The sequence below is a fragment of the Homarus americanus genome, unplaced genomic scaffold (genome assembly GCF_018991925.1).
Source record: "Homarus americanus isolate GMGI-L3 unplaced genomic scaffold, GMGI_Hamer_2.0 scaffold45698, whole genome shotgun sequence".
In the NCBI taxonomy this organism is placed as follows: domain Eukaryota; kingdom Metazoa; phylum Arthropoda; class Malacostraca; order Decapoda; family Nephropidae; genus Homarus; species Homarus americanus.
This window is the reverse complement of record NW_024735554.1, coordinates 12,880,662-12,887,454: the sequence shown is the minus strand read 5'-3', so window position 1 is coordinate 12,887,454 and position 6,793 is coordinate 12,880,662.

Below are 6,793 nucleotides of genomic sequence, written 5' to 3'. Positions count from 1 at the left end.
TTGCGCTGTCCCTTAACATGTTCCTGTAACTTGTCCAGCACGGCCTCTACAGTCAGAGTTGTCGTAGGAGGCACTTGAAGTGTGTGCTCGAGAGTACGTTGTGTCTCTAAGGACAAGCACATACGAAGCTGTATCATCTGTTTAGGCTGTGGTAAACTTGACAGGTCAACCATTGTTGCATAGTCTTGCCAACATCGACGCCATTCCCGAAATATCTGATAAGAAGCGTCAGACTTCAGAGAGGGAGGCGTTTGTGCTGCAGCCTTTTGAGGAATTGTTGAACCGACTCTGGGAAATGAGGTACCAGTACCTCAAGTCGTATCAGCATTAGTAGTAGCAGAGGAATTTTGTGCAGTAGATTGTTGTGGGGAGGCTAACAGAGAAATCAAAACTTCAAATCTGGCTTGATCCTCTCTTCTCAGGTCATCCTCACTTCTACGTATATCTTCTAGTTCTCTGCGTCTTTGTTCATCTTCGTGGCGTCGTCTTTCAGACTTTCTGTACCGAATTTCTTCCTCTTCTCTCCTTGCAACATAGTCCTGGCGTCGAGAAGTTTCCATCCACTTAATCAGTTGAAGGAGATCTGTGGACGCAGGCACCGCAGGAGAGCTTGCTCGCGACGAACGAGGAGATTCTGTGGGTGATTCGGCGTTGTCACTGTGGGGAGCGTGGGGCCTGAGTGTGGGTGGGGAGAGGTCTCCCAGACTTAAACTCATAACCCCATCGTCCAGGGTATCATTTTGATCCCTGTGAGACATGCCGACAGCTTCTGTACTCTATCTGTGCAAAAGACTGGGTCAACCCCTCGTAATCTATGCACAGAATTACAGAAGCCTAAAGTAATTCGCAAGAATTTAATATAAGGTGGGCCTGTGAATGCGTGTGTGTGTGTGTGTATGGCTCGTTGCCGGGAGGCTTGGTGCGCGTAGTGGCAGCTGGGCAGAGTCGCGCGGTCAGTTACCAAATGACCAGAGACGAGAGCGGACGTACTGCTGGGCAAGCTCCCTTAGTCATTTGAGTGCAATTTGCACAGACAATTCTTATTAAAATACACAACACAGCACCTCACAAAACACTTCACTTCACAGCACAGCACTTCACAAAACACTTCACTTCACAGCACAGCACTGTACACAGCATAGCACTTCACAACACTGTAAGTCCTGAGGCTTGTAGTCTGGCTGTAAATCCTTGAAGCTGAATACGAGACGCCATTAACACAGTCCGGGCAGGAAGGCTTAGCCCTCTGAATCTCACTGAGAAATCTCACTGCGCCATCTATGTTTGTCTTTGGTACCCCCAAAATGTTCTACACTACTGAGGGTATACACAAACACTTGTTATCTTGAAAATAGGTTCTTATTCTCGTACGGGAGATGTACAGGGGAACTAATAAGACAGAGCACTTCCACACCATAAGGAATGGTGATCTCCACTCTTTGTATCACTGCGCGCTGGCATGTACAGATGCCAGCATTCACAAGCTGAATACATAAAATGTAAATATGATAATTCATATACATAACATGGTGCATAATAAATGGAAATATTACATAGGATTAGTACATGTTCTGTAATACTTTACTATACATAATTAATAGAGTAATATAAGGATACACAGCTTAAGGTACTACTTCGTGTCCATATTATACAGTATATATGCTCATTTTTTTTCTAAAAAAAAGAGTTTTAGACTTCAGGTCCAAGGACTGCGATGCCCTCTTTACATGATTTAGTGAAGATTGTGTCTCGCCTGTATGGCAGGGATAAACAGATATTGCATTATGAAATGGAGAAACCTTGATTCCATTCTTTAACCACTGAGAGAAGAGACGATAAATGTTGGATTGGAGAATTTTATGTGAGGTTAGGACAAACGGGGGATCACATAAATTTAAAGTTTTCTCCACATTTGCACTGCATGTTTGTAACTATGAACATCCAATGCAGATACGGAAAGGTTATTTTAAAAAATTACTTTAATGAAAACAGAAACAAGAAATCACTTACAGATACCATCCATCAATACCTAAATTTCAGTTTCTGAAGCTGTAAAATCCCAAGGTTTCTGTGTGAAGTTTACCCCATCTCAAGCAATGACAGACTGGTTCCTGCACTTCGGCACTTCAGCTACCCTGAGAGATTGGAGCGCCTGAACTTGCCTAGCTTATACTACGGACGGGCAAGGGGGACCTAGTTGAGGTGTATAAGCATCTCAGAGGGCACTACTCAGTTGAGTGTCCTTACTTGGAGGTGGCGGACGCTCGCCTCACAAGGGGTCACAGCTCAAGATTGAAGAAGCCACAAGTCCAGAAAACTGTGAGGGCAAACTTTTTCGGAGTGAGGGTTGTAAACTCTTGGAACAATCTACCAGAGAGTGTTGTGACGGCACCGAGTGTGAGCTCTTTCAAGACAAGACTTGACCAACACTGGGGTGGGTTCAGGTACATTCAGGAGCCGGTGCCTGCCCAGTATTTGCCAACAGTGCGTGACAGAGACGTGACCGATCGCCCGGGCGGCTAGCGAGCCGATCAGTGATGAAGAGGATAAAAGTAAATAGTTTACTTTTACTTTTATCCTCTTCACCACTGATCGGCTCGTTAGTCGCTTGGGCGATCAGTTACATCTCTGTTAAACCCTGTTGGCAAGTACTGGGCAGGCACCGGCTCCAGTGTTGGTCAAGTCTGGTCTTGAAGAGCTCACACTCGGTGCCGTCTCAACACTTTCTGGCAGATTGTTCCAAGAGCTCACAACTCTCACTCCGAAAAAGTTTGCCCTCACAGTTTTCTGGACATGCAGCTTCTTTAATCTTGAGCTGTGACCCCTTTTGGGGCGAGCGTCAGCCAGCTCCAAGTAAGGACACTCGACTGAGCAGTGCCCCTTGAGATGCTTATACACCTTAGTTAGGTCTCCCCTTGCCCGTCTGTGTAGTATAAGCTAGGCAAGTTCAGACGCTCCAATCTCTCAGGGTAGTTGAGGTGCCGAAGTGCAGGCATCAGTCTGGTGGCCCTCCTTTGAACATAATATACAAGCGAAGATGATAGTGTGTTTTGGAGGTGTTTGGTTTTGGGGGATAATTGGTGGTGATGAATGGTGTTTATTGTATAATGCATTTTTCGTTTATAAAGTAAATATCAGTCTTGACCACCTCTGTTCTGTTACCAACAAACATGCATATTTAATGGCTGAATCATGTAGTGAGGCATATCACATTGGATGTGATGTACACCCGCTATTACAAAATAAATTTGTTACACTAACATTCCATTCTCTTACTATGAACATCACCCATAGAAAATGTGTGTTTTTTACGTCACTCACGAGTGTGGTATAACGGCACACTGATGCTGAAGGCGTATATATTTGGGAAATACGCTGTGGGGCGGGCGTCAGCAGCTCTATGTATGGACATTCGCACTTCGCATTTTGTACCTAATCAAAATTCAAAGTACCGATTTAAAAATCAATGCCATAATATCAAAAATCACTGGGGTCCGATAAACACCCTTTGTGGCCTCTGCTCTGTTATCATATTTGCGCTACTACTCGCAGGATGAGTATGGGGTGCACAATAAACTACCTGCTGTCCGAGGGCAAAATTAAAAAAAAAATCAAATTCATGTAGTATACATATGACAGAGTTGTAGCATGCGACATATGGCAAACTGTTCCAAGAGTTCACAATTTTCGCTCCAAAAATCTTTGCCATGAGTTTTCTGAACTTGTGGGCTGTGACCCCAAGTGAGGCGGACATTACCCAGCTCCAGATTTCAACACTCGACTGCGTAATGTCCTCTGAGCCTCTGTGGTGTTTACGGGTTATGTATTGCATGTGCTATATGGTTATGTACAGTACGTGCTTTACCGGCTATGTACGTGCTGTAATGGTTAAATATATAAGGTAAGGTATGTAAGGGTTATACTGGTGATGTACTGTACATGCTAAACTTATTATGCACGTGCTATGATGGTTGTGTACAGGTTATAATGTTCTAACCAGGAGATGAAAGGTTACATTCGGGACTCTAACAACGGCCAGTTAGTCACAACATAGACTGGTAGAAAATGAAACTTTCCTCTGCAACAAAAAACGTAACTTTGGCCTTTCAGAACCAACTGTTTGACCCTCAATAGTGCCAACTCATAAACTGCTTCAAAAGGGTCGAAGACTTAAGGGGCCAGTTCAGGGGTTCTTTTTGTTGATACTGTTTATTGAAGGATCTATGTGTAAACAGAAAGTTTTATTATGGTTATGAGCCTAAGAGGATTGTCATACTTACTTTGAACCCCTGAACGAACCCATAAACATTGCTTAAGAGTCAGTTCACAAGTTCAAATATATCTTAACACAAGTTTTCGGGTTCTCACACACATTTTGAACTTAACCTTTACTCACACACCTCAAGAAACAGAGTAGTGCAAAATTTGAACCCCTGATATCTCCCGTTAAAAAAAGAAACGCACCGTTTACGCAGTCGGAAAAAAAAACGTTAAATCCAATGACCTAACTACTGCCTCCGAAGGGCTAGTCTTAAATATGAGATTTAGTCAAGGTTTGTTGTCATCCTAGCTGTTGGTTGGAGCTCATGCCATATTTGTAAAGCTAACCAAACCTAACCCAATCTGTCGAAACTTAACCTAATCAACTTTCCTCAATAACCAAACGAAATCTAACATAACCAGCTATTTTCACAGACAGACTGCCCAATCGACTAGTAAGCTGACAAGCGGTGAAAATTATATAAAAATTAAATCCTTATGGCACAAAACCAGGAGCAACAGAGACTTTCCCATTATTCACTTGTCACTCATTCTCTCTATGGTTCCACACGGCCAGATGAATTTCATCCGCTTTACCCTTAAACAAACTACCGGTAACCTAACCAAGCCTAGTCTAGCCTAGTTTAACCTAAACATGCTAACCTTAACCAAATATATCTAAATATATCCTAGGATGGTTAGGTTAGACCCAACTAGCTAGAGATGCCTGCTGTCATCTTGAAAGGTAAAGTAAAAATCCTTGATCTATTTTCGGAAACATGACACGCACGTACTCTAACCAATAAAAACTTGGCTGACGGTCACACATTATCCGCGTGTCTACACTAATGTTCCAGTTACAGTAGATACAAGTGCAGTACATTGTTGCTGTTCCAAGATATAGTAAAGAGCGAGGCCAACTACATATAGGTCATTGGTATAGTGAGATGTCCTCAGTTAACATATTCAAGTGGATTCCCAAAGATTGATACGATTTTTTTTTTGTTAATCCCAGTCAAGGGTTGATGGCAGACTCAATGGTAGACGCCGCCAAGTCCAATTTTATGGGCCAACAAGACAATTTAATTCCTACATTGGTTATTTTTCGTAGCAGAAGAGTAAGAATGCACCTAACAGATTGACAATATAAAAATTATACTCTACCTTAACTAACTACGTTCACTTAGTACCAGTTAGGAGAAAAAGGTAAGCTATAGAGTAAAAGCATGATTTTTTTTTTTATATCTTAGGTTGAACATTCCCACATCATCGGTACCTCTGTGAATGTAAAACTTTAACTTTAGTTTCTTGTAAGGTCAACCTGGGCCGGAATCAGGAAGATCCTTACCATTAATTTTCCTCTTAACTATATATACGAGAATCATCTAGCTGATTCCCTTAGGTTAAAACACAAAGATGAATTCTGAAAAGCACGTACGTTAATTTTTTTCTCCATATTAATAGTAGAGAGCATCCATTCAATGTATGGGAGTCTCGGTGCAGTTCTGACTCCATTTGTTCCACCGGCTCTATGTCAGTTAATCGAGCCAGTTAATTGCATTTTCACATCACCAGTTAGAGGAGAAATTAACGCAAAAGTTTTTGAAAACCCATTTTTGCACCACTGCTTCACCGAGAAAGTTCAAGAGAATCTTACGTCCAAATCGTCTGACAATATATCTTATGCCGTAACGATGTTTGGGTAGTTATAGAAGAGGAAATTTCAAGTATGAAGTTTTGAAAATACACATTCATGTCGTAGCTAAGTTGAACTAGTTCAAGGGAGAAAATATACTTACGATCTTTTGAGAATGTAAGCAATAGTGCCAGGGTCTGCTGAATCGCCCTCGTGACGTAAGAGAATAGGGCGCAGGTTTCATCAGGAGTGAAAAACTGGGCGAGGCAACAACCAGTTTGTGTGTCAAGGTCTGCTGTGTTTTCACTGACCTCTCTGTGTAGACCGGTCCAGCATGCAGCGCCACTCGACACTCGTTTGCCTGCACGCACGCACATTCGCTTTCTATTATTTTTACCTACCAGTTTATATTTCTTTTGCCGCAGCATTGATACACTATAATCCATTTCTTTGTTATATTTCCACGCTAAATCTCAATATATGTGAATAAAGTAAGATATTCTTTTATTAATTAGACTAAATTATATATGAGGTTTTAGGAGAAGACATTTCAGATATCTTTTTTTTTCTTTATTAGCCAATTGATCATCTTCCACTTGCTAACGTCACTGATTTAAGGGGTCATATTTGGAGGTTCAAAGTAGGTAATATAGAGTTTTAGGATCCTACAATATATGTGTAAAGATATTTATAGCACTTTCGAACCTAGTGATCAGTGTCATGCTAACTCTGAACCTTGAACTTAAACATATTCACCTAAATTTATGTACATCTTAATCCCCGAGTGTTCAAAGTTAACATGACATTTGTTTTATAACCATTGACGTACCATATCCTCTTTACATACATTCTAGCATAGGTGTTTAAAACAGCATCTTGCTAACTGACATAACGCCT